This window comes from Meriones unguiculatus (genome assembly GCF_030254825.1).
Source record: "Meriones unguiculatus strain TT.TT164.6M chromosome 13 unlocalized genomic scaffold, Bangor_MerUng_6.1 Chr13_unordered_Scaffold_34, whole genome shotgun sequence".
NCBI lineage: Eukaryota > Metazoa > Chordata > Mammalia > Rodentia > Muridae > Meriones > Meriones unguiculatus.
The window spans coordinates 8679806-8705982 of NW_026843646.1; the positions used below are offsets into that span (position 1 = coordinate 8679806).

General features: G+C 40.3%; 1 pseudogene; it reads left to right on the forward strand.

The window, feature by feature from the left end:
- Positions 1-26177, forward strand: part of LOC110543619 (zinc finger protein with KRAB and SCAN domains 7-like) — a 262089-nt pseudogene that overhangs the window by 229622 nt on the left and 6290 nt on the right.

Below are 26177 nucleotides of genomic sequence, written 5' to 3' on the forward strand. Positions count from 1 at the left end.
TAAAAACTCTGCTCTGAGAAGGACGGTGAGAAAGGCAGCAATGACTGATTTAACATCTATGCACCCACAGACACACACAATGATAATAATAATCAGAGGTCTCTCATCCACTGACTCAGAAGCCTTATAAAAAGATTTGGATATATGAATCCCTCCCTTAAACAAATCCTTAAAAGCCTAAGGTCCTGCCAGGTGTGCTTGCACAAGCCTTTAATCAAGGCACATGAGAGACAGACACAGGCCAATCTCTGTGAGTTCAATATCTGTCTGGTTGGCATAGAGAGTCCAGGATAGACAGGCCTACACAATGAAACCTGGTCTTAAAAACAAAACAAAAATAGATTAAAACAAAAAATCTGAGCCAGGTATTTTGGCATATGTCTCTAATCCCATCTCTACAGGAGACACAAGCAAGCTGCTGTGTGAGTTAAATGTCACCCTGGTCCATAAAACAAGTCCAGGACATGAATGGCTACAGAGAGAAACCTTGTCTAAAAAAGCATGTTCCTTTGCACCTGCATGACTAGATATGTCTGAAATCACATAGTGTGCCTACGCTATAAGAAAGTCTTGCCAGGCATGGTGGCACACATCCTTAGTCCCAGCACTTTGGAGGCAGATGAAGGTGGGTCTATGTGAGTTCAAAGTTATCTTGGTTTACAAAGAGAGTCCTGGACTGGCAATGATGCACTGAGACACCATGCCTCAAAATTAAAACACATTAAATTAAATTAAATAGTAAATTAAAAGAAAAAATCAAAGCCTAGACTGTTGGCAAATTCCTCTAATACCAGCACTATGACTGGCAGAGGGAAATGGATCTGTGTTATTTCAAGGCCCGCCTGGTCTAGAAAACATGACAAGTCAGTCAAGGTCATACAGAGAATCTCTTTCAAAAAAAGTACTGGGATGTAAACAAAACAAAAAAAGGCATTCTAATAATGAAAGATAGTTTACTTTTTTTCACTTTTTAAAAATTTATTAATGGTTTTATAAATTACAGCTTATTCACATTGTATCCACACTGTAGCCCCATCCTTCTTCCTCTCTTTTACCATCCTTCCAAACTTCTTCCCATTCCCACCCCCAAGTCCACTGATAGGGAGGTTGTCCTTCCCTTTTATTTGACCATAGCCTATCAGGTCTCATCAGGACTGGCTGCATTATCTTACTCTGTGGCCATAAGGCTGCACCCCCCTGAGTGGGAGGTGATCAAAGAGCCAGCCACTGAGTTCAGGTCAGAGACAGTTCCTGTTCACATTACTATTGATCTCAGTTGGAGACTGAGATGCCATGAACTACATCTGGACAGGGGTTGTAGGGGTTCTAGGTTATTTCCATGCATGTTCCTCAGTTGGAGTATCAGTCTCAGAAAAGACCCCTGTGCCCAGTATTTTTTTCATCTGTTGCTCTCCTTGTAGAACTTCTGTCCCCTCAAAAGTCTTTCTTAGTTATCAGAGGAAAATGCAAATCAAAATGACACCAAGATTTCTCATTACACCTATCAGAATGGATAAGATAAAATATTCAAGTGACAACATATGCTGGAGAGGATGTGCAGAAAGGGGAACACTCCTCCCCTGCTGGTGGGAATGTAAACTTGTACAACCACTTTGGAAATCAATCTGGCACTTTCTCAGAAAATTAGGAATAGTGCTATCTCAAAATCCAGCACATGTCCAAAATATGCTGAAGTATACAACAAGGTCATTTCCTCAACCATGTCTGTAGCTGTTTTATTTGTAATAACCAGAAGCTGGAAACAACCCAGATGCCCCACAGTTGAGGAATAATTACAGAAATTGTGGTACATTTACACAAAGGAATACTACTCAGCATTTAAAAATAAGAAAATCATGAAATTGGCAGGCAAATGGTGGAATCTAGAAAAGATCATCCTGAGTGAGGTATCCCAGGAGCATAAAGACACACAGGGTATATACTCACTCATAAGTGGGTATTAGACATATAATACAGGATAAACAAACTAAAATCTATACACCCTAAGAATCTAATCATGAAAAGAAACATTTTTGATCTGTTTTTCATCATAGCTTTGGAGGAAGTAAATTATTTACCATGTTCACTTATAATGTAATGAAGGAGGTCACCAATTGTGGTTTGTGTTCTATATTTTGAAACATTGGTGTAGGTATTGAAGTTTGCTGTATGCATATCAAATCCAATCACAGAAGCTTATTAGGTCTTTCTGATATTCTTTCTGTGGCTATAGTTGATCTAATGCATTTCTACTTGGTGATAGGTATTTTTCTGCTGCAAAGTATAGAATGGGATTCCCATCATCTATGTGATCCATTGCTTATTAATATCAGATAGAGTGTGATCATGCTTTTCAATGAAGGGTCTCTGAGAAAGTGTGGTGATTTTGTTTTACATTTTCACAAATTCCTTTAAGATTTTTTTTTCAAGCCTGATTTGGTTGTCAGTAATTAGGCAAAACTGCATTTGAAACCTTGATTATCATATGTCAGCCATCTGAGTACAGGTCCAAGGGTGGAAGATGTTCCCCCAATGTGTTCTGTTTTTACCAATGTTAATGTTAAAATGCTTAATAGTGTGTATGAATGTATGACTGTATGTATGTATATAGTTTGAATTTCCATTCTTCTTCATGTTCCCATTAGTTACTATACGGCACCTATTGTTGAAGTACTGCCTTCTGAGAGAATTATCTAGGGGTGCTAAATAATGTAATAGCAATGATATTTATTAAAAAAAAAACATGTTGTGTGTGCAATGTTAGTATGGGTTCTTAGGCCATGACAGATGTGTGAAGACTTGGTGAGAGCTTTATGGGGTTTATTTTGGTCATTGTTATATGATGTTCAAAGTCAAGTTGCCAGTTTTGCTTACCACAGACATTCCCCACTAAGTTCACTGATACTGAAATAAACTTAATTGAAATATTACATCAGTAAAATATTGTGTTCTATCCAGATTATAAACCTGTTGTCGTATAAGGATGGAAAAACATGAAATAATAATAATAATAATAATAATAATAATAAATACTATGTACAAATTAAAATGATATAATGTCATTTTTTTTGGAATGTGTTAGTTCATTCTTAGGAGTAAAGACTTGCTCATAACACTGTCTCAGATCTACAAGTGAATGTCAGAGAATTGTCTCAGTGGGCATAGTTGGTTGTTTCTAAGCCTGATGATTTGAGCTCAATTTCTAGGTAGTCAATATTACACCTATTGAATTTTTCTAATATTTCTATACTTGGGCCTTTGTATATACGAATTCACACACTAGTGCATACATAAATCATTTTTAAACCTAAATAAGGGCCAGTTTTTTCACTGGCCAAAACACTCTTTGGGTTTCATGTTGAAAACTCATATATGGGATATAAACAGATAGTAAACAGCAATAAGTTGTCCTCTCATGGCACATACATACTCAAACATTTTTCAATGGATGAAATTAAAGCAAAGGAGAAAACCCACTTACAACATCAGAAATGATTTTGCAATTGTAAATAAATGTAGAATTTGAAGACTTATTACTGTTCATTAAAAGAAAAAAAATGTTACCTGTGTACATCTTATTTTATCCTTTCATTCCTTGATTCAAGAATAAGTCATTAAAAATATCTTAGCTTTGCTCAGAGATGCATCCCTGTCATCGTAGACCTGGGAGTCCATGGCAACCTAATCTTTCTGAGATTATGGTCAGCTTGGTCCACACAATTAGCTCTCTTTTGTGTTTGTTCGTTCATTTATTTGTTTGTTTTTTAGACAAAATTTCCTTGTGTAGTCTTGGCTGTCCTAGATCTACTTTGTAGACCTGGCTGGCCTCAAATTCAAGTCTCTTCTTCCCTGAGTGCTGGGATTACAGGTGTGTGCCACCATGCCCAGCTCCAAAACTGAGTTCTAAAACAGGCATGGCTATGTAGAAATATCATGTATTTAAATGATCCCCCCAAATGTACTTTGTATCTCAAATTATAGGTTTTTTTTTCCCCCTCAGGGATAGTGTCCGCAGAGCTGCGTCCTGGTACTGTTCCTGGTCCTGGTCCTCAGAGCCTAGCTCTTGGCCCAGCTGTGGCCCCCAAATTCTGCTGTCAAGCACTGGCCCTGCTGGGCTTTTTTTTCTGGGGCTCAATCTATCCCAGTAGACCCCCTGCACACCAACTACACACCTGGCAGCATCTTCTATAAATGGATGCCCATGCCCAACTCGCAGAAAACTCTCGACAAAAACAGGCTCCATACCCCTTGGCTAAGCCACCCACTGTGGGCCGATGGGGAGGCCCCATCTCTGAATATATCACTTAAGTTGAGTAAGCAACACCTTTTTAATAATAATAGTATGAAACCAACAACAATAACACAAGAGTGAAAAACAGCAATTTAAAAATATATAAAATTAAGGGAATCTTTTCTCTAAGGGGAGCAGGCGCAGGGTGCAGCTCAGCCGGCAATTGTACCAACTATATGTCTACCTCGGGCAGTGAGGACAGGGGATTGGGTGCCCCCAAGTGCACTACAGTGGAGAGAAACAGTAGCTCATCAGCCAAGTCCACAAGGCCCTGTGCATCCTCTGATACTAAAGCCAGAGGTTTCACTGGTCCAGCTTCTGGCAAGACTGGGGATCCTGCAGCCATGGGATCCAAGAGCTCAGCATCCTCTTGGGGCTTAGCATCTGCCCCCAAAGCCAGTCTCCGTTTCTCCTGTGCCACCGAGGTGTCTTGCATGGGCAGCTCTGCAGTTGAGGTCCCAAGTAGCCCTGGATCTGAGCAAAAAAGGGGTGAGCCATCATCTGGGATAAGGGAGCAGCCTGAAGGCACGCAGAATGGGGTGAGCTAACCCAAGATGGCCTCTCCATGCCAGGGAAGGCACAGTCCCCTCTCCTACCTGCAGGACAGTCGATTTGACAGTCTTCCTCCTCTGCTTCCTTGGCCACAGCTTCAGGACACTTCCCCTGTGGGAAACGGGGTTGGAATCAGCTGCTGCCTCACCAGGCCCCTCCCCCGGGTCCTCATCCTCCTCCTAATCCTCCTCCTCCTTCTCGGGCTTCGGCTTATCCTGGGCTTATTCATTGCCCGGAGAATCTCCCCAGATTGGCAGTCCAACTCTGCAGTGGGCACATGGATCCTGGCATAGTCCAGCAGCCGCCTCACGATGGCCAGGTCCGGGGGCCCCCAAAGAAATCCTGGGGAAATTTCTGCAGCCACTGGGACAAGAATGAGAAGATGGCACTGTGGGTGAGAGCAGGGCAGAGGGACACGGTGTCGGGAGCCTGGCCTCTCTTTGGAACTGTGGGGAGGGCATTGGTATCCCCCAGGACCTTTCCTTTTTTGTCTCTCACTCTGCTGCTCAAAACCCTGGAGCCCAGTGGAAAACCTCTGTCCTCTACTAGCAGGTGAGGTCGTGGGGACAGTCCCTAGGGAGAGAACCCCAAAGGTGAGGCTCCTGGCCAAAATTGGCCCTCCACCCTGGCCCCAAACGCCCCTTCCTGCTCACCTCCCCCTCCACCCCAAGCCTACTCATGTCTTTGTCTGCTTTTCCGCCTGAAGGATCTATACCTGTGACAGTCCACAGGGGTGTTACCCCTAAGGCCCCGTGTCCCCAACCCACCCAGACATCTAGAAGAAACTATTAGAATCTTCCCAGGGTGGGGTTTGGGGGTGCTAGGGGCTCCATCCATAACAAACACCGCAAATGGGGCCCAGAATCCTTTACACAATCAGGGAAAGGACTCTCAGGGCTTGAGAAAGGGTGGTGTGTGACACTCCCTGGGGAAGGTGAATGGCACCTGCTAGAGCCCCACCTCCGTCCCAATCGACCATGTATGGACATGTCACTTTAAAGGGCTAGGCCCGGCACCTAGGCTGCTGCAACTCAGTCGTCCCGGTTCTGTGTGGGTACAGGCCCTAGGAAACAGCAGGAGGAGGTCTGAGGGCTGCATCCCTGGCGGAGCCACTCAACTGCCTTTTCAGGATCAGGTCCAGAACCACTCCTGTGGTCGCAAACTTTGGATAAAGGGCCAGAAAGAGTGGTGGGCAAATAGGGGATCATCTGCTCCACGAAGTTCACGCCATCATTGCTGAGCAATGGGGATACCATGCTGGAAGGCTCACTTCCTTTCTCTCTGAGAAAGGACCAGGGCAGGAGGGAGGCGTGAAGTGTTCAAACCCTGAGGGACACCAATGACCCCTTTGCCTACACCGAAGCGGGCTTGAAAAGTGTTCCTCAGTGACCTAACAGGAACACTTGCCCAGGCCGCGACCACGGTGGATAGGGGGTGGGAGTGGACCAGAAAGCTCCCCCACCACATAGCGGCCATGGTTACCTTGGTCTCCCGGTGGGGAACAGGCCAGAAACGTGTCAGTGAGCGCACCATATGTCTCCAGCAGCGGCCCAGGCTACCACCGCTGACTTCCAAGAGACCTGAGACCCTGGAAGTCTGGATGCAGAACAGACTCATCTCTCCAGCTCCTCTGGACCAGCTGGTCTGTACAGGCAGCTGTTGCTGCTGCTGGCGTCTGGTTACCTGGCAACCAGGGTTCCGAGTTCCACCTGGAACAATGTTGAGGAAGCATGGTCACTTCCTGGAGTCACTTGCCCAAGCCTCCCCATCATGGGCTCTCCCTGGGAGCCACCAGCCCTGCAAGCTCTACAACAGTTCCAGAGAGAAATGATGGAGAAGTTGCCTCCCGTCACCACTAGAGGGCAAGAGGCACATGAGAGGGTGCAAGGATGAAAATAACAGCAGCAGCAGAGAGGGATGGCTATCATTTATCTATTATTATTATTATTATCATTATCATTCCTTTCTTCTTCCCAGTATATGGCAAATAAATTCACCTTCTTTCATTTACCCTACTGAACTAAAATGTTCTCACCTCTCAGCCTTTGAATATGTAAGTTCTTTATCCTTTCTGGGGTGTTAGGTACCTGTTGCTTTCCTTTAGGTTTCATAGTGGAATTTATGTGATGTATACATTTCTATGCATGGTCTATGGGTTTGTTTATGGTGGATTACCCCACAAGACTGTAAGCTTATAGAGAAAGAGTAGTGTTTACATCAATCATTTTTGTGTATTTAGGACTTAGCACAGTATTGGGTACCTAATTCACAGTAACTATCTGTGCAAGGACAATTAACCTCTTAAACAGTAAATTCCTTTAACAAAGTCTTCATAATCTGATAGTAATACAGAATTCCCACCTAAAGGATGGAAGCATGTAGCATTTTATTTGTTAATGCCAGCCATTGTGCCATCTGTAAAAAACTTCCTGGAGTCTTTTTATCTTGTTCTGTTACTGCTGATACTAGGACAACCTACTCTATGCCTGTTGCCTTCTCTGTGTTCTCTTTAATTTATCCCATAACAAGTTACTTCCTTTAAGCTTTAGTGAGATTTAGCATCTGGCTACATTATATCCAAAGACTATCTGTTTCTGCCTGTTTTGTACAGAAGGCAGGAATACAACTGAGAGGTAGAACAATTGCTTCACATATAGGAGGTAAGGAAGGAGGAGGAAGGGGAGGAGAAAAAAAAGAACAGGAGAATCGAAACATTGCTTTTCTTTATGCAGATGCAATTCCTTCAATACAAGGGTTAACAGTCTTCTTGTCTCTGCATTCCAAATAAGGTAGAAATTCCAGATACAGCAACAGAGATACTTATTTGGTGTTAGTTTTTAACCTGGTCCTTCTCCTGACATTTACTCTGTAACTGCTTTATATGTAGTTGGTTTTATGTACATGTTCATTTTCTGGGAAGAATCATTTTTTTCATTAGGTTTTATGAGAAGTCATATCCTCAGAAAGTGTCCTGAGCTTTGAATCCTACCATACTTATCCCTAGAAGACCATATCTGCAAAGGTGATTATGTCCTCTCCGTACATCATTTGATGTTATGACTTCAGGATGCATCTTGAACCTTCTTTTCAAGAGAATGTTGTAAACAAGCCTTAACCTTAGCAGGCATTTTGTGCCTCATGAAAAAAAATTCATCATAAAATGTCCTGTCTGAAAAGAGCATCTGAGATCATTGTACAATGCAATCAGTTATTTTCAGTTTAGTTGTTAACATTATTAGTACTATTTACTGTTTTTCATTACTTTGTTAGAGACCCAAATATGATGACCCTGGTGTAAGGGACTGTGTACACACTGTTAACTAAGAAAATAAAACCACACATTCAAAATAAGTAAAACCTCCAAATATTGATAAGAGTTAGGTTTAGATTTAGTGCCCAAAAATAATTCAGTTGAAATGTGGGAAAGACATTGAAACACCATTATTCAGCAAACCTTTAGAGTATATATGTAAATATGATGAAAGGAACAACTTAAAAATTCTTGGCACACGGTATATACTCACTCATATAGACATATAATATAGGATGAACCTATTAAAATCTGTACATCTAAAGAAACTAATCAAGAGGGAGGATCCTGACTAAAATGCTTAATCCCTATCCTGTAAGGCATAGAAGATGGACATCAGAAGAAGAAAACAGGAAACAAGTTAGGAACCTGCCACAGAGGCCCTCTAAAAGGCTCTGCCCTGCAGACTATCAAAGCAGATGCTGAGACTTATGGCCAACTGTTGGGCAGAGTACATGGAATCTTATGAAAGAAGTGGGAAATAGTAAGATCTGGAGAGGACAGAAACTCCACAAGGAGAGCAACAGAATGAGAAAATTTGAACACCAGGGTCTTTCCAGAGACTCCTACTCCAACCAAGTACCATTCATGGAGATAAACTAGAACCCCTGCACAGATGTAGCCCATGACAGTTAGTGTCCAAGTGGGTTACATAGTAATGGGAAGAGGGACTGCCTCTAACATAAACTGATTGGCCTGCTGTTTGATCTCAGGCCACAGAGGAAGACAATGTAGCCACTCCTGATGAGACCTAACAGACTACGATCAGAAGGAAGGAAAGGGAGACCTCCCCTATCAATGGACTTGGGGAGGATCATTCGTGAAGAAAGGGAAAAGTAGGTGGGATTAGGAGGGGAGGAAGGAGGGGTTTATGGGGGATACAAAGTGAATAAATTGTAATTAATAAAAGTTTAAAAACTTAAAAAAATATTTAACAAAAAAATTAAATAAATAATAATAAAAAAATTCTTGGGCACACATACAAAAAGTGGGACTTCATTAAGATTTTTTTCCCTTTTTGTTTTCTTGACAGGAAAAGTTTGAACATGTTCCTCCCTTGTCCTCCTTTTTATTCTCCTCCCCTCCCCTTCCCTTCCCTGCCTTCCTTGCTCAGTGTAAGTTTACAAACATTGCACTTGAATGGATGCTGTTCTTCAAAAGCATTGCCAAAAGGACCCCTGCAGCCTCATTTCTAAACCTTGAACCTTAAATGCATTCTAGCTATTTTTTTCTTGCATTGGTGATTAAGTAAAGCAACTCATTTTCTGGGGGGTAGGGGTAGATACCCAGACATGGTGAATTCCTCATCTACACCTCCCCATTCCCCATACTTATGTCCTTTAGCACTTTGGGGAGCACATTGACAGAGGTTCCCCACACATTCAAACCACAATCATACATGTGCTTTCTAAGATTTTCTAATAAAATTCTTTTAGTTGCCAGTATGAGACCTTGACTAAAAAAGAATTGGCTTCATTCTCAGGTGACAATCTCATAAGTGCAGCCAGGCTAATAAGTGACATATCAAGGTGCTCAGGTGGGTATTCTGTGTACAGTGCCAGTACACAGGCTCAGACCCAGGAGCTCAGTGGAGCCAAGCCTTCCCTATTTGAGTTCAGTTCACTTCCTTGTTGAAGCCACCTATGGCTAAATGAAAAAAAAAAAAAAAGAAGTTTGTGGGATTGGGAGTGTAGCTCAGTTGATAAGAGGTGGAGCAGAAGAATCAGAAATTCAAGGTCATCTTATAGCTGTTTAGTTTAAGGCCAGGCTGGGCTACAGGGGACCCTAACCAAATAATAATAATAATAGTAATAACTACAATACGTTTTAGCTAAAAGCATTATGTGGCGGTCATTGTTCCAAGCCAGAGCTAACCTCAGGTCACCGACCTTCCTAATAGAGATAGCAAGGTCGAGCCCAGCAAGATTTTCTGCACACAGACCCCTCTCCAACCGAGCCTTCCTAGCCAAATATGTGGAAATATGTGTTCCCACTGATGACCAGAGGTGCCCCAGCTTGTAGTGTTGAGAGCATGAGGAAGGCAAAGTCACAATGCAGCATAGCTGTTTGATCACCAGCCCACTGAGACCATCACAAGCAAACAAAATCACAAAAGAACAACAAAGGAAAATGTATTGGATAAAATGTACTCAAAGAGAATGAAAGAAGGAGAAAATACCAAAACTCAGAACAGTGGTCTGTCTCTTTATGGGTCCTCTATCCTGTTCCATTAGTGGTGGCCTACCCTGAAATCAAGATCAACCCAGAGTTTGGAATGGTGACCTGCATTCAACCAGACCAGAGAATGGAGCAGCATCATATCTGTTGATATCTACCAGACCAGAGGCCAAAGCACCAGCCAAACTCTGCCAGACCAGAGACCACAGCAGCAACTACTCTCTGTCAGATTAGAGTCCAGAGCAGTAGCCAAGCTCTGCCAGACTTGAGGCCAGAGCAGTGGCTAATCTCTGCTAGACCAGAGACCAGAGAACATTGGCAGAGGTGCCAAGCCTGGGGCTCCACATACTGGATCCATCCCTTGGCACCTCCTCGCCACTCTGATTGGAGCCTGTGAAGCATGGCTCAAGCCTCCCTGAAATATGAAAGAATCAAGTCTAAGGGGATAGAAGAATTCTGTCCCATGTACTTAGTCAGTCCCAGAGACAAAAAAAAAATGGCAGTGAGAGTCAAAACAGTTAAACAAAACAGTTAAACAGACAGCTAGATCCCATTGCTTGTGCAGCAGAAAAATACACAGAGCCAGACAGCAGATCCCACCACTCCTGCAGTGGAAAAAATGAAAGTAGGTTATCAGGGAATCTCTGATGCAGGAGCTACCTGAATTGTCCTTGTCCAAAGATCCAGAGATCACAGAAAACTGGGTACTCTACCACCCTTTACAGATAGGGGCACATTCATCCTCTCTGAAATCCAGAGAACACAGAAAATTCAGTGCTCAACCCTTTACAGATTTACCCCTTCGAGGGGGGGTTCTGGAAAGTCTTGCAGGCCCCCTCTGGCCCACAGTTGTCCAAAGCATCATCCTTAACCTTTCTGAACACACAGATTACAAATTTTGCCCCAAGGCCCTAAAAGTGAAACTAGAGAATCACAGAGAAAGACCCAGAAAGAGTGCTCACTTACTGGCTGTTTTTCAGCCCCATGTGCCAGGGGTGCTTGGTAGACTTGGGGATACAATATGAGACCCCAAATGTTATGCCCAGATCTTAGGGTCCCCAAAGATCATAAGGAGCTGGACCACAAATGCAAGAGCAAAGAGTTTTATATGAACTTAAACTGGGTCTCTCCATCATCACCAACACAGTGGATCAGAGAGGAGAGCCCTGAGAAGATGCATGGCAGGGTTTTGATTGGGGTTTTAGGAAGGACCAGGATGTTCCAATTTATCAGTTACAGAATTGGGTAACATTCAGAAAGTGCAAGCTTTTTACAAAGTGTTTTGCTAGCTAAAATAACCAACATTGAGCAAGCTATCCCTAGGCCTCAGGAATGTTAGGTATTTTTTGTGTCATTGAATATTCGACTACAAGTTTGGTAGGCTGCTCAGCACAAATGCCCTACTTTGAGATAAGATACCTTCCCATCCTTGTGGTTATCCTCAGGCTGTTCCTTGGGTAGGGAATCTTACAACTTTGTTTTTCGAATTGGTGACCCATGGCCCAATTCCTGGTTACCTTATGGTAGAGTCACTAGTCTGGTGACCTTTAGGTGACCTTTTTAGGCCTAGTTCCTGATGACATTTGGGGGTGTCAGGTAGGTTCTCTCAGTTCTAAAAGGTCCATTTGGATTTTGTCATGGGTTGTAAATGGTATATCCTGTGTCAGAGAGCACTCCAATATTAAGCTGTGATATAGAAGAGTAGAACTGATGATGTAAGGAATTTACTATTGCTGAGAAACTAGTGGTCCCAGTTAGAATTTAGCTGAGGGAAGACTGTCTGTAAAACACTCCACAGATAAGTAATTTGCTAACCAGGCCTGTTAGAGATTAGGATCCTGGGATACACATGTTTGCTCACCAGCATTATCTAGAAATGTGGCAGGATGAGTTTTATTTTAATTTGTAATTTTTTCAACGTGTATTTATTAATTCATGAATGTGAATGAAAAAAGACCAGATTGGTGGGTGTTCAATTTGGGTCAGGTAGCTTGATCCAGTGAATATTGAATTTTGAATTAAGGGACTGTCCTGGGCCCATATGTATAATCCTCACTGACACAGTTCTGTCAGTTCAAATTTGAGATACAGGCTATTGGCTAAAGCTTTGTTGGGTTACAGGTCTCAGCAGCTAATATTGTACACAGGGACAACATCGAACAGTATCTTATTAATGGCTTTCACTCTACAAGAGAATGGCCTGTGTTTTTCAAAATAAGTATGCCTATGTGTAATTTTTTTCAACTCTGAGGTTAAGAGCACTGGCTGCTCTTCCAGATGTCAGGAGTTCAATTCCCACCAACCTTATGGTGGCTTACAACATCTATAATGAGATCTGGTGCTCTCTTCTGGCGTGCAAGTGTACATACATGCAGAACACTGTATACATAATAAATAAATAAATAAATAAATAAATAAATAAATAAATAAGTCAGTTGTTGGTATTATTAAATTTTATCTTGTAAATGCATCACTACTCTAGTTTCTTATTAGTTAATATTCTTTGATAATCCTTTCATTAGGAATTTCACTCCATTTTCCCTAGAGCTTTGATATTTGTTTTTGTTTAAAGCAATGTCTCCTGTAGATCAGCCTTTCACATGTTATGTAGTTTACACTTTATTTAAACACTGAATGCTTGCCCCTACTGCCCAGTACCTAGAACATAGTCCTGCAGCTCTTTTTAGATGGGCCCGGACTAGTGAGTGTGAAGTAAAAGAGACCAGTGAATTAAAGTCCACTGAACACACTGAAGTTTTGAAGGTGGGCAATTGCTAATAAACAGGGACCTGTGTAAGAATTGAGTTCACTGACCTACTTTGAAGCTGGTGTAGTCACAACACAGAAAGGTAGGAGGAGGAGGGAAGATGGTAATGAGTCAGGTAATCAATTTTAGATGGTCAGTAAAAGTGAAAAGTATACACTTAGGGCTGGGAGTCATACACAAAGAGAATCAAGAATATTGATTAGTTGCTGAACTTGTTTCTGGAAAGCAAATTTCTACATTTACACTAGTTCAAACACACAGAAGATCTGAACAAAGTGGGGTGGTAGTACCTAACAGGAATGCTTTTTCCTCCCTCCATTTGAAAATGCACAACCTGAGAGAAAAGGTATGAGTAATACTTTGTGTGCTCTAAAATATACTTGAAATCCCTGAAGAATATTGGATCATAAAGCCATTTTCAACTTTTAAAAATAATTTTTGAGATTATAATGAAATTGTTTCAACCTACTCATTCCTCTCTACTTTACATCTCAAATGCTGGGATGAATCATTAGGGTGGCTACTTAACAATAAAAGCAGATGTGGCTGTCAGGTTCTCCCAGCATCCCTCCATCCTTACCTGTTACAAGGTATGGGTGTCAAACACAGATCTCTAGCCCTGGAGGTTAGCTGCCCTTCTCCCAGCTGTCCATCCTTATGTATTCTAACAGTTTTGGTTACCTGGTCTTTTTCATTTATCATTTATCCTCCTGGACCTTTGTTCTGGCTCTCCACTTTCCTCTCTCCTCTCGTCTCACATAGCTCAGGGTTATGTCAACTCTAGATTGTCCGAGATTTCCCTGTGTCTGACTATGTTCTCTCTTCTATCTATAATAAACTTTCTATTCCAACATTTCTAGGTACACTTATATCCTTTTTGTTTTATTTCTCATTTTCATTGAGCTCCCATTAACTACTCCTTGCTTCCAAATTCATGGCCATTTGTTTCTTTAATGGTTGTTACTGTTTGGCTTTGACTGCGGTTTTGCTGAAGGACTTCCCAACTATGAGGAAGAGATGACTGCACTGGACACTGATCATGTAATGGAATGTGCAACATAAATGACCTGTATCTTGGAAGATGAGCAGGTGCCCTAGGAAAGGGGAAGATTGTATTTTAAAACAGTTCCAAAATGAGGGTGTTACAGGATATTTGATCCTAGTGTGATCCCTTAGAATGTGAACTGTAAAAACCTGTGCTTTGTTTGGTGTGGTTGAGCCCTAACTCAAACCTTAATTCCAAGAACTTACAATTTATTATAAACAACTGATTACGGTATGTTTCTGTCAGCCCTAGAACATACCTTTAATTCAAAAGCTCTCTGTGCACAGGATTAAATAATGTTAACCCTTGGTCAAGAGGCAAATCAAGAAACCAGATGACAGGGATTAAAGAGTAAGTGGAACTTTCAGCTGAAATGTATTTAAGACAGAGTGTAAAAGTGGAAGTTTTAGCTTGGTAGATTTTGGGCTTTTTGAGCATTGAGCTAGAAAGCCTTTGGCCTTGGGTTCTTTTGGCCTATCCTCCCTGAGCTGTCATCTGAACTGGTGAGCTTTTGGAGATTTTTCCTCTTGGAGGTGAGGTGAGTATCAGGGTCAGATGGGTGCTTTCTCTGCCTTTCTAAACTAGCAGGTTTTCTCCCCAGTATCTGTCTCCTGGGTCTGTATTGATAAAATCGAACAATTGGGATTTTCATTCTTTTATAACAACACTAGGGTTCTGTGTGCCCATAGGGGTTAGGGAAATGCTAGAATGCCTCTACTATCTGCATCATTTGATCTTTGATCCACTGGTAGAGGAGCTACTACAGTCCTGAGACTCAGCTGTATTGTTCAAGGTACTGAGTGACTATGCATAGGCCTAGCAGTCAGGAGCACCAGCGGGAGGTATCTTCCCAGTTTGTTCTGGGATTTTCCTCTGATATAGCTGTAGGAAGCTGTGAGTCAGTCACCATGCCATACTATGGTGAGTGTGGGACTATTGTTCCCAGGCCAGGCAGAACATGTCTGCTGAGCTATCATAGCCTGATCTGCTTTGAACGAAATGGACTGTGGTTCAGACTGTGGTTCTGTTGTTCTCCATGTGGTGACCTGGGGAGAGACTCTTGGACTCTGACCCTTCCTGAGTGTTGATTGTCCAGGGAGGAGGGGACCATACAGCCTGGGAAGTAGAAAGCTGTGGTGCTTATAATATCACTATTTAGTGTGCACACACAGGAATTGCTTTTGGTGTGCAGTAGATAGATTGGAAAAATGAAGATCTCAATTGTAGAAATGAAGAATGTTGTATTCCACAAATGGTTTTGTGTAACAAATTGTACAAATAGTTTTGAAACTGGAAGAAAAGAGTTGGTGGTGATCATCCTTCAGCAATACTTGATTATTTTATTTTTATTTTTATTTTTTTACCTTGCATCTACCACCAGGCACAATAGCATGATTTAGAGAAATTCAATTCCAGGGTGCAAAATGAATTTCTAAGATGCAGGTGTGCCTGGTTTTATGTAAGTGGATAGGGCAGATTCCACATCTTGTGACATAATCCATGCATCAGGAAACATTAAATTATTCCCCAACATTGTTTTGGTTGTGAGTGTTGGCAAGGGCTGGGATGTGCCTGAACCCACAAGGGGACATGAGGGATTGCAAGCCATAGCTTATCTTTATGATCACCTCCATTTTCCACTTCCAGAACAAAAGGGCTCCCTGGAAAGGAGGTTAGTAGTAGATGGAGGGTCAGAAATATAAGAGTTTAGGTGTCACTGTGAGTTAGTCTTGTGTGAGTTGTGAAATCTGTTTTTATTTGGTTTATATTAAATAAACAATCAAAAGTTTCTCTGGTCCAGTGCACCTTTTTCATGTTAGAGTCTCCTTAGGTCTTTTCATGTAAACTTGGCAATATTTTAGGCTTATATTTTTGCCTTTTTCTCTCACTCCTTATTCTTTCACAAACACTGCACACATTCTTGATTATTGAAGTTTGTGGTAAGTACAGAAGTCACATCATGCCAGAAGATTAGAAGATTATGAGATTGATGACAATGGAATCATCCCTTATTTTTCTGTTTTATTCTGTTTCTTACCAGGTGGCTTTTCTGATACGAGATTGAGATTTTGGATTGTTCTTTAGCAATCACATAAAGACAATTTGCACTTATGTCTGTAGAAGACAGAAGAGATAACGTGAAGGTGAGTGATGCCAGTTGGCCAGTTTACTCCTCTTTTGACATTTTCATTTGGTGATCTGCCATTTTTTTCAGAAGTTTCATGTGTCCAGTGGTCTCCATATTCTTAGGTGGATGATTTTATTCTACTGAAAAGATAAAATCAAAACCCTGCCCCATCCCTAATTCAGGGATGAGGGTTGTACCCTTTTAGGCATGTTATGACTTTTAAAGGGCAAAATGATTTTTTTGGAAATAGAAAAGTATAATATCTCAATTAAAGTTTAAAAAAATCTTTGAAAGTTTACAAATATACCTTAAAGTGTATTTATTTCTATATAATAAAGGGCATTCACTTTGATTTTCAGCCTGATTTTTACAAGCAGCTTTTAAATAAAATCATTGTAAATCCTATGTGCCTGCCTCTGCCTCCCAGGTGGTATGTAAAAGGCAAGTGCCTCCCAAATGCTGGGATTAAGACTATGAATCACCAACACCCTGTCATTGTAACTCCTGAATTTAGAAAACAACTAATTAATAGAGAACTGCTTGTCTCTGCTGGGATTAAAGGCACTGTCTATCACTATACTGCTCAAAAATTTTATATTCACTCCAAATTATTCCATCTCAAACAAGTTTATAACTTTGAATTTACTTAAAAAATTTAAACCTCTTAACTGTTTTTAATATGAAACAACAAAAGTATCCATTTTATTTAAGAAGAAAACACTAGTCTTTATAAGTTTGTGTGGACTCAATGACCAAGCTGTCTGATGAACAATTACCTCTGCTTATTCAGGGGATCTCTACTATTCAAATCTAATCATTATCAATTTTGATAGGATCCACCATTTTTTTCCTGTGAAGACATTTTTTTTTACCAGTGAAGACACAGTTCAGTAATTTCTCACTGTCTACTCCTTTTATTTATGTTTACTTCTTTTTGTTCTAGAGTATTTAGGTGTGCTATTAAGTTGCTACTAAGAGATCTTTCTGATTATTTTTCTGAATGTACTTTGTGCTATGAACTGTCTTCTGGTCAATAATTCCATTGTGTACTATGAGTTTTGATATGTTGTGTATTCATTTCATTGACTTCTAGAAATTCTTTAATTTCTTTCTTTATTTCAGTTTTGATCCATTTTTTATTCAGTAGAGAGTTGTTCAATTTCTATGAGTTTGTAAGCTTTCTATTGTTATCGTTATTGGTGATGTGCTTCTTTAAACCTTAGTGGTCTGATAGGATGCATGAGGTTACTGCAAGTTTCTTATATCTTTTGAGACTTCCACTGTTCAAGTTTTTCATCAATTCTGGAGAAGAATATATGAGTTGCTGAGAAGAAGGAACAATCTTTTGTGTTTGGGTGGATGTTGTGTAAACATCATTTGGGTATATTTAGTTTTTTGATGTTAGTAAGCTGGAACATTTCTCTGTTCAGTTTGGTGAGGAGGACCTGTCCACTGGTAAGAGTGATATACTGAAGTCTTTCCCTATCAGTTTAGCCCCTCAGGGCTAGAATGTGATGCTCGCTGCAAAAGGGTTTCTTTTATAACTCGGGTGCTCTTATGTTTGGGCATAGATGTTTAGTACTGAAATATTATATCGCTGGATTTTTTAATATTTCATGTCCTTTGCCATCTTTTGATTAGTTGTTTTTGAAGTTTGTTTTGTTAGATATTAAAATTGCAATATGAGCTTGATACTCTAATCCATTTATTTGGAATATCTTTTCCAACCCTTTACCTTGAGATAATGTCTATCTTGATGTAAAGCTGTGTTTGATGTATTTAGAAGAAGGGTGGATTCTGTTTTATCATCCATTTTGTGAGCCTGTGTCTTTTTATTGGGGTGAATTTGGGTCAAGGGTATTAAGAGATATGAATGAACAGTGATTGTTAATCTTGGTATTTTGGTGGTGGAGGTGGTGGTGGTTTTAGCACCTTGTGTGGGGCTGTATTTATAGATACATATTGTGTAAATTTGACCTTAACATGCAACATCTTATTTTCTCCATTTGCTGATTGAAAGGTTCTGGGCATAGTTAGTAATATTTCTTGGCTTCTGTAGCTTTTTAGAGTCAGAAGCACATGGTCTATGTCCTTCAATTTCTAGCATCTTAATGAGAATACAGGATTAATTCCAATAGATCTGCCTTTATTTGTTTCTTGGTTGGTTTTTGTTTGTTTTTGTTTGTCTGTTTGATTGGTTAGTGTGGTCCGTTCAATTTTTTTTTCTGTTACATCTTTTTATATTCTTTCTTTGTTCATATATTTAGCATTTTGATTATTCTCTGGAAAGAGGACTTTTTTATAGTCCAGTGTCTTTGGTATTGTTGTATGCTTCTTTTGCCTTGATAGACATCTTCTTCTTTAGATTAAGAAATTTTTTGTATGATTTTGTTGAAAATATCTTCTACACCCTTGATCTCATCCTTCTTCTGCTAATCTGATTATTAGCATTTTTGTCTTTTCATAATGTCTCAGAGTTCCTGGATGTTTTGTGATAGAAAGCTTTTGGATTTAACATTTTTTTTGATACACGTATCTATTTCATCTTTTTTACTGTTTTGTTGTTGTTGTTGTTGTTGTTGTTTATTTTCAGACAGAATTGCTTTTTATAGCCTTTGCTGTCCTGGAATCACTTTGTAGACCAGTCTGGCCTAAAACTCACAACAGTCCAGCTGTTTCTGCATCCCTTTCTTCTGGTGTTAAAGGAGTGTATAAACACACCTGTCTTCCATTTCTTCTATTTTGTATTCAGTGCATAAATTTATCTCATTTATCTCTGTTTTCTGTGTGAACCTTTCCTCTGTATTTCTTTGCTGTAGTCTTTAAATTTTTCATTTCCAGGATTCCTTAAATTTCTGCATTTAAAAATTAATTTTTTTTGAGCCTAGAATTCTCTGTGTAGCATATGCTGTCCTTACCTTGCTTTGTAGACCAGGGTAGCCTCAAAGTCACAGAGATCTCTCTGCCTCTACCTACCAAAGTGCTTGGATCACAGGTGTTATCAACATTGCCAGCTTGTTTTTGCTTTCTTTATTGATTATATTTCCATATTTTTAGAATGTGTTTCATTCTGTCATTCTCCATTCAGCAGAGGCCTGGAGCTCAGCTTCCAGATGAAGAAGAGTGTTTTGATTTCTCCCATAGTCAGCTAGACATCTTTAGGGCAACACCCATGTTCACTAGATGGGGGTGTGGAAAGAATTTTCTATTGACTGTTACAGGTAGCTAGCTCTTTTAGAATGAAATCACCAGTGGTAGTGGAAACGTTGGTATTCCAGAGCCTATGGCAATACCAAAATGTTACCATTCTTGGATAAGCTGCTGTGACTTGCTCTAAGAACTTTCACCTCAAAGGTTCAAGTAAAAGTCCATGCCTGGTTGGCTTGCAACCAAGACATAGGCCTAGTGAGACACAGACCCAGTGAAGCCTAGCCCCAGTGGGCCAGTGAGCCAGCCCAGATCCGTATAAATCATGAATCTCAGAGGCCATGATGGAAGGCTGATGGTATCAGGTGGCATACAACCTACCAGCACACATGCACTCCCAGCATGGGCTGGATTTCTTAGGAAGAACATTGAATCTGTTGAATGGTTATTATTAATGAGACATTCAGGACCACAGTGAAAGAAAGAGTCAAGTGGAGCAGAAATAAATGTAGTCTTTGGTTTGTAGAGAAAAGCATCACTAGGTAGTTTCAGATGGCAGTCACATGCTGAAACAGAGACAGGAATTTTTAAGGAGATCATCATCAAAGAGAAGATCCTAGGTCTGGATTTGAAGCCTAAGATGGTGTCCTTAAATTAACACTCCCTCCTGATAATTCTTCCATTAATCAAAGAAGTAGGCTAAGTGATTCCTAATACCAGGAAAGAACTTCATATAAAAATTGCTCCAAATGTGTTCCAAGTGTGGCACGATCCATCCCAACTTAAAATCCAACTTGACAGTCTCACTCATGTTATGCACATTCTGGAAACAAGAAAGATGCAAAATTTAAGATAATAGATTCTTTCTTTGTGTTTTCAGTTCAACACTGTGACAGCCATCTATCTGTGTTTGGCAGAGTTAGATCCCCAGTAAAGATACTGTAATGGTTCATTGCATGAAGCAGTGAGGGTGAAGCCTGAGTTGCGTCTTGATAGTACAAGATGTTGAGGTACCTATGTTAGGAGATACCTCCCATAGAGTGCTGCCTGTAGCAAGTGGAAGTAACCAAACTAAGATGTATGAGACGTTGCGGGGATAGGGCCATCTAAGCCTTTAAAAATAGCAACAGAATTTGTTGTTTTCCTTGCTAATCTTTCCTTGGTCCACACTTTCCACAGTCCTCTTTTTTTTTTTAAATCACAATTTTTTTATTTTTGTTTTATGTGTAATTTAACATTAGATCCTTGGAGCATGAACTCATATCCAATGATAGGCTACATAGAAAGATCCTGACTCAAAAAGAAAGAAAGGAAGGAAGAAAGAGAGGAAGGAAGGAAGAGAGAAAGAAAGAAAGAAAGACAGAAAGAAAGAAAAAGAAAAGAAAGAAAAGAATTATCTGCTTTTACGTTCAGAATCTGTCACTTCCTTTTCCTCATTTAGCAGTATCTAAATTTTACAGTGTATTCTTAGTTTGTGACATATTTTCCCCTGATTCTAGTTTTTTTTCTTTTTTTTAAATTTTTCATCAATTATACTTTATTCATTCTGCATCCCCCCATAAGCCCCTCCCTCCTTCCCTCCCAATCCCACCCTCCCTCCTCCCTCTGCTTGCATGCCACTCCCCAAGTCCACTAATAGGGGAGGTTCTCCTCTCCTTTCTGATCTTAGTCTGTCAGTTCACATCAAAGGTGGCTGCATTGTCTTCTACTATGGCCTGGTAAGGCTGCTCCCCCCCAGAGGGAGGTGATAAAAGAGCAGGCCAATCAGATTATGTCAGAGGCAGTCCCTCTTCACATTACTATGTAACCCAATTGGACTCTGAACTGCCCTGGGCTACATCTGTACAGGGGTTCTGGGTTATCTTCATGAAGAGTCCTTGGTTGGAGTATGAGTCTCTGGGAAGTTCCCTGTGTTCAAATTTTCTTGTTCTGTTGCTCTCCTTGTGGATACCCTGTCCTCTCCAGCTCTTACTATTTCCCAGTTCTTACCTAAATTTCCATTCACTCTGCCCAACAGTTGCCCATCAGGCTCAGCATCTGCTTTGATAGTCTGAAGGGCAGAGGCTTTCAGAGGCCCTCTGTGGTAGGTTCCTAGGTTGTTTCCTATTTTCTTCTTCTTCTGATGTCCATCCTCTTTGCCTTTCTGGATGGGGATTGGACATTTTAGTTAGGGTCCTCTCTCTTGCTTAGTTTCTTTAGATGCACAGGTTTTAGTGGGTTTGTCCTATGTTGTATGTCTATATGAGTGAGTATATACCATGTGTGTCTTTTTGCTTCTGGGACAACTCACTCAGGATGATCCTTTCCAGATCCCACCATTTACCTGCAAATTTCATGATTTCCTTATTTTTCATTGCTGAGTAATATTCCATTGTGTAGATGTACCACAATTTCTGCATCCATTCTTCAGTTGAGGGACATCTGGGTTGTTTCCAGCTTCTGGCTATTACAAATAAAGCTGCTACAAACATGGTTGAGCAAATGTCCTTTTTGTGTACTTGAGCCTCTTTTGGATATATGCCCAGTAGTGGTATGGCTGGATCTTGAGGAAGCGCTATTCCTAGTTGTCTGAGAAAGCGCCAGATTGATTTTCAGAGTGGTTGTACAAGTTTACATTCCCACCAGCAGTGGAGAAGGGTTCCCCTTTCTCCACAACCTCTCCAGCATGTGTTGTCACTTGAGTTTTTCCACATTCCTCTTTAGTGGAACGGGAAGGGGTATTCTGTGCATCTAAGTTGGAATGATATGATTTGTTTCTGATGTTACAAGATGTGGCAGCCAAGAAATTTTATTGTGTGTCAGAAGAAACATCGAATATTTGAACAGTGTATGAGCTATTGCAGAATTTTAGGATCATTGAAGTTAGACTACATTTTCATCATGGGATGACAATAAGCCTATAGGGAATTTGGTCAGAACTTATTTGCTTGAATCAAAAAAGCTTCCAGAGAAGATGATGTTTCTGTTTTTGACATTGAAGAAAAAGTTTCTGTGTAGCCCTTGTTGTCCTGAAAGTTGGTATGTAGACCAAGCAGTTTTTGCACTTACAGGTTTAGCTCCAGTGTTGGGTTTAAAATTAGGCCAACATGCCTGACATCAACATCATCATCATTGGCTGCTGATCCTGGTTTTTTTTAAATTTTGTTTTGTTTTGTTTTGTATATGTAAGTGTAGGTTACTGTGTTGATCTTCATCCATATCTTGCATTTAAAAATTGGCAGAGAGTATATTTACTTTCTTAGGATGACATGTATTCATGACACTAACACTGCCTGAGCTTTCTGAGTCATTGAATTGCAGGTGTGTGACATTCTTCTTACCTGTTGTGTTTTTTAACTTTATGTATTTATTTAATTCAAATTTAATTGAAAATTGTTTTCTGTAATTTATTCTCCATCATGAACTCATGTCTTTGATCACCTCCTCCTGAGGGGTGCAGCCTTGTGAGGCCACAGAGGAAGATGATGCACCCATCCTTGATGAGACCTAATTAGCTAGGGTCAGGCAGAAGTGGAGGAGTTCCTCCCCTATTAGGAGACTAGGGAAAGGGCATAGAAGGAGAAAAAGGAGGGTGGATAGGGCTGGGAGGAGATGAGAGAGGGGGCTACTATTTGATATCTTTACCTGATCTTGATTCAACTTTAGTAGGTGAACAATTGTATATTTCATTTAGATTTTCAAATTTTGTGGCATATAGACTTTTGACATAAGAGTTAAAGTTTCTTTGGATTTTCTCAGTGTCTGTTATATCTGTCTTCCTTTCAGACTTTGTTGTTTTGGGTAGTGTCTCTCTGCCATTTACTTAGCTTGGCTAAGAGTTTGTCTATGTTTTTGATTTTCTCAAAGAACTAGCTGTTGGTTTCATTGATTCTTTGAATTATTCTTTGTTTCTGATTTATTGATTTCAGCCCTGACTTTGGTTATTCCTAGTTGGGTGTGTCTGCTACTTTTTTCCTAGGGCTTTCAGGTGTGCCATTAAGTTGCTTATATGGGATGTTTCCAATAGTTTATGAAGCTTTTAGTGCTATTAAAAGTCCTCTTAGGACTACTTTAATTGAATCCCATGAGTTTGGGTATGATGTGCGTTCATTTTCATTGAACTGTAGGAAGTTCTTTCTTTATTTCTTCCCCACCTAGATTTCATTGAGTAGGGAGTTGTTCAGTTCCCACATGTGTGTAGTCTTTTTATTATTTCTGTTATTGTTGAGGTCCATCTTTAGTCCATCATGGTCTGATAGAATACAAGATATTATTTCAATCATGTTGTATCTTTTGAGGCCTGGTTTGTGACCTACTGTATGGTCAGTTTTGGAGAAGGTTCCATGAAGTGCTGAAAGAAGATAGATTTTTTTTCTGTTTGGGTTAAAAATTTTTTTAGATGTCTGTTAGGTTCATTTGATTCATGACATCCATTAGTGTCATTATCTCTCAGTTTAAGTTCTTTTCCATTACTCTGTCCCTTCATGATAGTGACATATTGACCTCTCCCACTATTAATGTACAGTGATTAATATGTTCTTTAAGTTTTATTAATGTTTTTTTACAAATGTGGGTGTCCTTGTGTTTGGGGCATTGTTGCTCAGAATATAGATGCCATCTTGGTGGGATTATCCTTTGATGAGTATGAAGTATCCTTCCTCATATTTATTTATTTATTTATTTTTATTTAGGAGCAATAACTGATATCAAGCAATATTTTCAAAGTTTGAAAGTATGTGTAACAGCATAGTTTTTTTAAAAAAATCTTTCAACATTTTATTGTGTTCTTTTAAAATTTTTATTAATAACAGTTTATTCACTTTGTATCCCCCATGTACCTCCCTCCTTCCTCCCCTCCCAATCCCACCCTCCACCTTTCCTACCCCTGTCCCTTTCCCAGTCCACTGATAAGGGAGGTCCTCCTCCCCTTCACTCTGATCCTAGTCTATCAGGTCTCATTAGGAGGGGCTGCATTGTCTTCTTGTGTGGCCTGGTAAGGCTGATCCCCCCTCAACGGGAGGTGATCAAAGAGCAGGCCAATGAGTTCCTGTCAGAGACAGTCTCTGTCCCCATTACTATGAAGCCCACTTGGATACTGAACTGCCATAGGGCACCTTTTGTGAAGGGTTTCAGGCCATCTTCATGAGTGGTCCTTGGCTGGTGTATCAGTTTCAAAAAGACCCCTGTGCCCAGAAATTTTGGAACTGTTGCTGTCCTTGTGGAGCTCCTGTCCTCTCCAGGTTTACTATCTCCCAGTTCTTCCATAAGATTCCCTGCACTCTGCCCAAAGTTTGGCTATGAGTCTCAGCATCTGCCTTGACACCCTGCAGGGTAGAGCCTTTCAAAGGCCCTCTGTGGTAGGCTCCTGTCCTGTCCCTATATTCTCCCTCATTTGATGTCCATCCTCTTTGCCTTTCTGCATGGGGTTTGAGCATCTTAGCCAGCATATTCCTTCCTGACTAACTTCTTACATGTACAGATTTTAGTATTTTTATCCTATATTTTATATCCTATATCCACTTATGAGTGAGTACATACCCTGTGAGTCTTTCTGCTTCTGGGATACCTCACTCAGGATGATCTTTTCCACTTCCCACCATTTACCTGTGAATTTCATGTTTTCCTTGTTTTTCATTGCTGAGTAATATTCCACCATATAGATATACCACTATTTCTGTATCCATTCCTCAACTGGGGGGCATCTGTGCTGTTTCCAGCTTCTGGCTATTACAAATAAAACTACTACAAACATAGTTGAGCAGATGTCCTTGTTGTATACTTGAGGGCCTTTTGGATATATGCTTAGGAGTGGTATAGCTGGATCTTGAGGAGGCGCTATTCCTAATTGTCTGAGAAAGTGCCAGGTTGATTTGTAAAGTGGTTGTATAAGTTTACATTCCCACCAGCAATGAAGGAGGGTTCCCCTTTCTCCAAATCCTATCCAGCATGAGTTGTCACTTGAGTTATTTGTCTTAGTCATTTTGATGGGTGTAAGGTGAAATCTCAGGGTGGTTTTGATTTGCATTTCCCTGATGACTAAGAATGTTGAGCATTTCTTTAAGTGTTTCTCTGCCATTCTATATTCCTCTATTGAGAATTCTCTGTTTAGCTCTGCATCCCCCCCTTTTTTTTTAAATTTGTGTTACTTGATTTGTTGGTGTTTAACTTCTTGAAATCTTTATAAATACTGGATATTAACCTTCTGTCAGATATAGGGTTGGGGAAGATCCTTTCCCAATCTGCAGGCAGTCATTTTATTTTAACAACAGTTTCCTCTGACTTATAGAAGTTTTTCAGTTTCATGAGGTTCCATTTATTGATTGTTGGTCTTAGAGCCTGTACTGTTGAAGTTCTGTTCTTGAAGTTGTCCCTTGTTCCAATGAGTTCAAGGTTCTTCCTCACTTTTTCTTCTAACAGGGTTAGTATGTCTGGTTTCATACTGAGGTCTTTGATCCACCTGAACTTTAGTTTTGTGCAGAGTGATAAATATGGATCTATTTGCATTTTCCTACATGTAGACATCCAGTAGACCAGCACATTTTGTTGAAGATGCTATCTTTTTTTTTCCATTGTATGGTTTTAGCATCTTTGTAAAAAATCAGGAGTCCATAGTGTGTGGGTGTATTTCTGGGACTTCTGTCCAATTCCATAGATCCACTAGTTGGTGTCTATGCAAGTACCATGCAGTTCTTATTACTGTTACTCTATATTATAGCTTGAGATCAAGGATGGAGATACTGCCAGAAGATCTTTTATTATGGAAGATTGTTTTAGCAATTC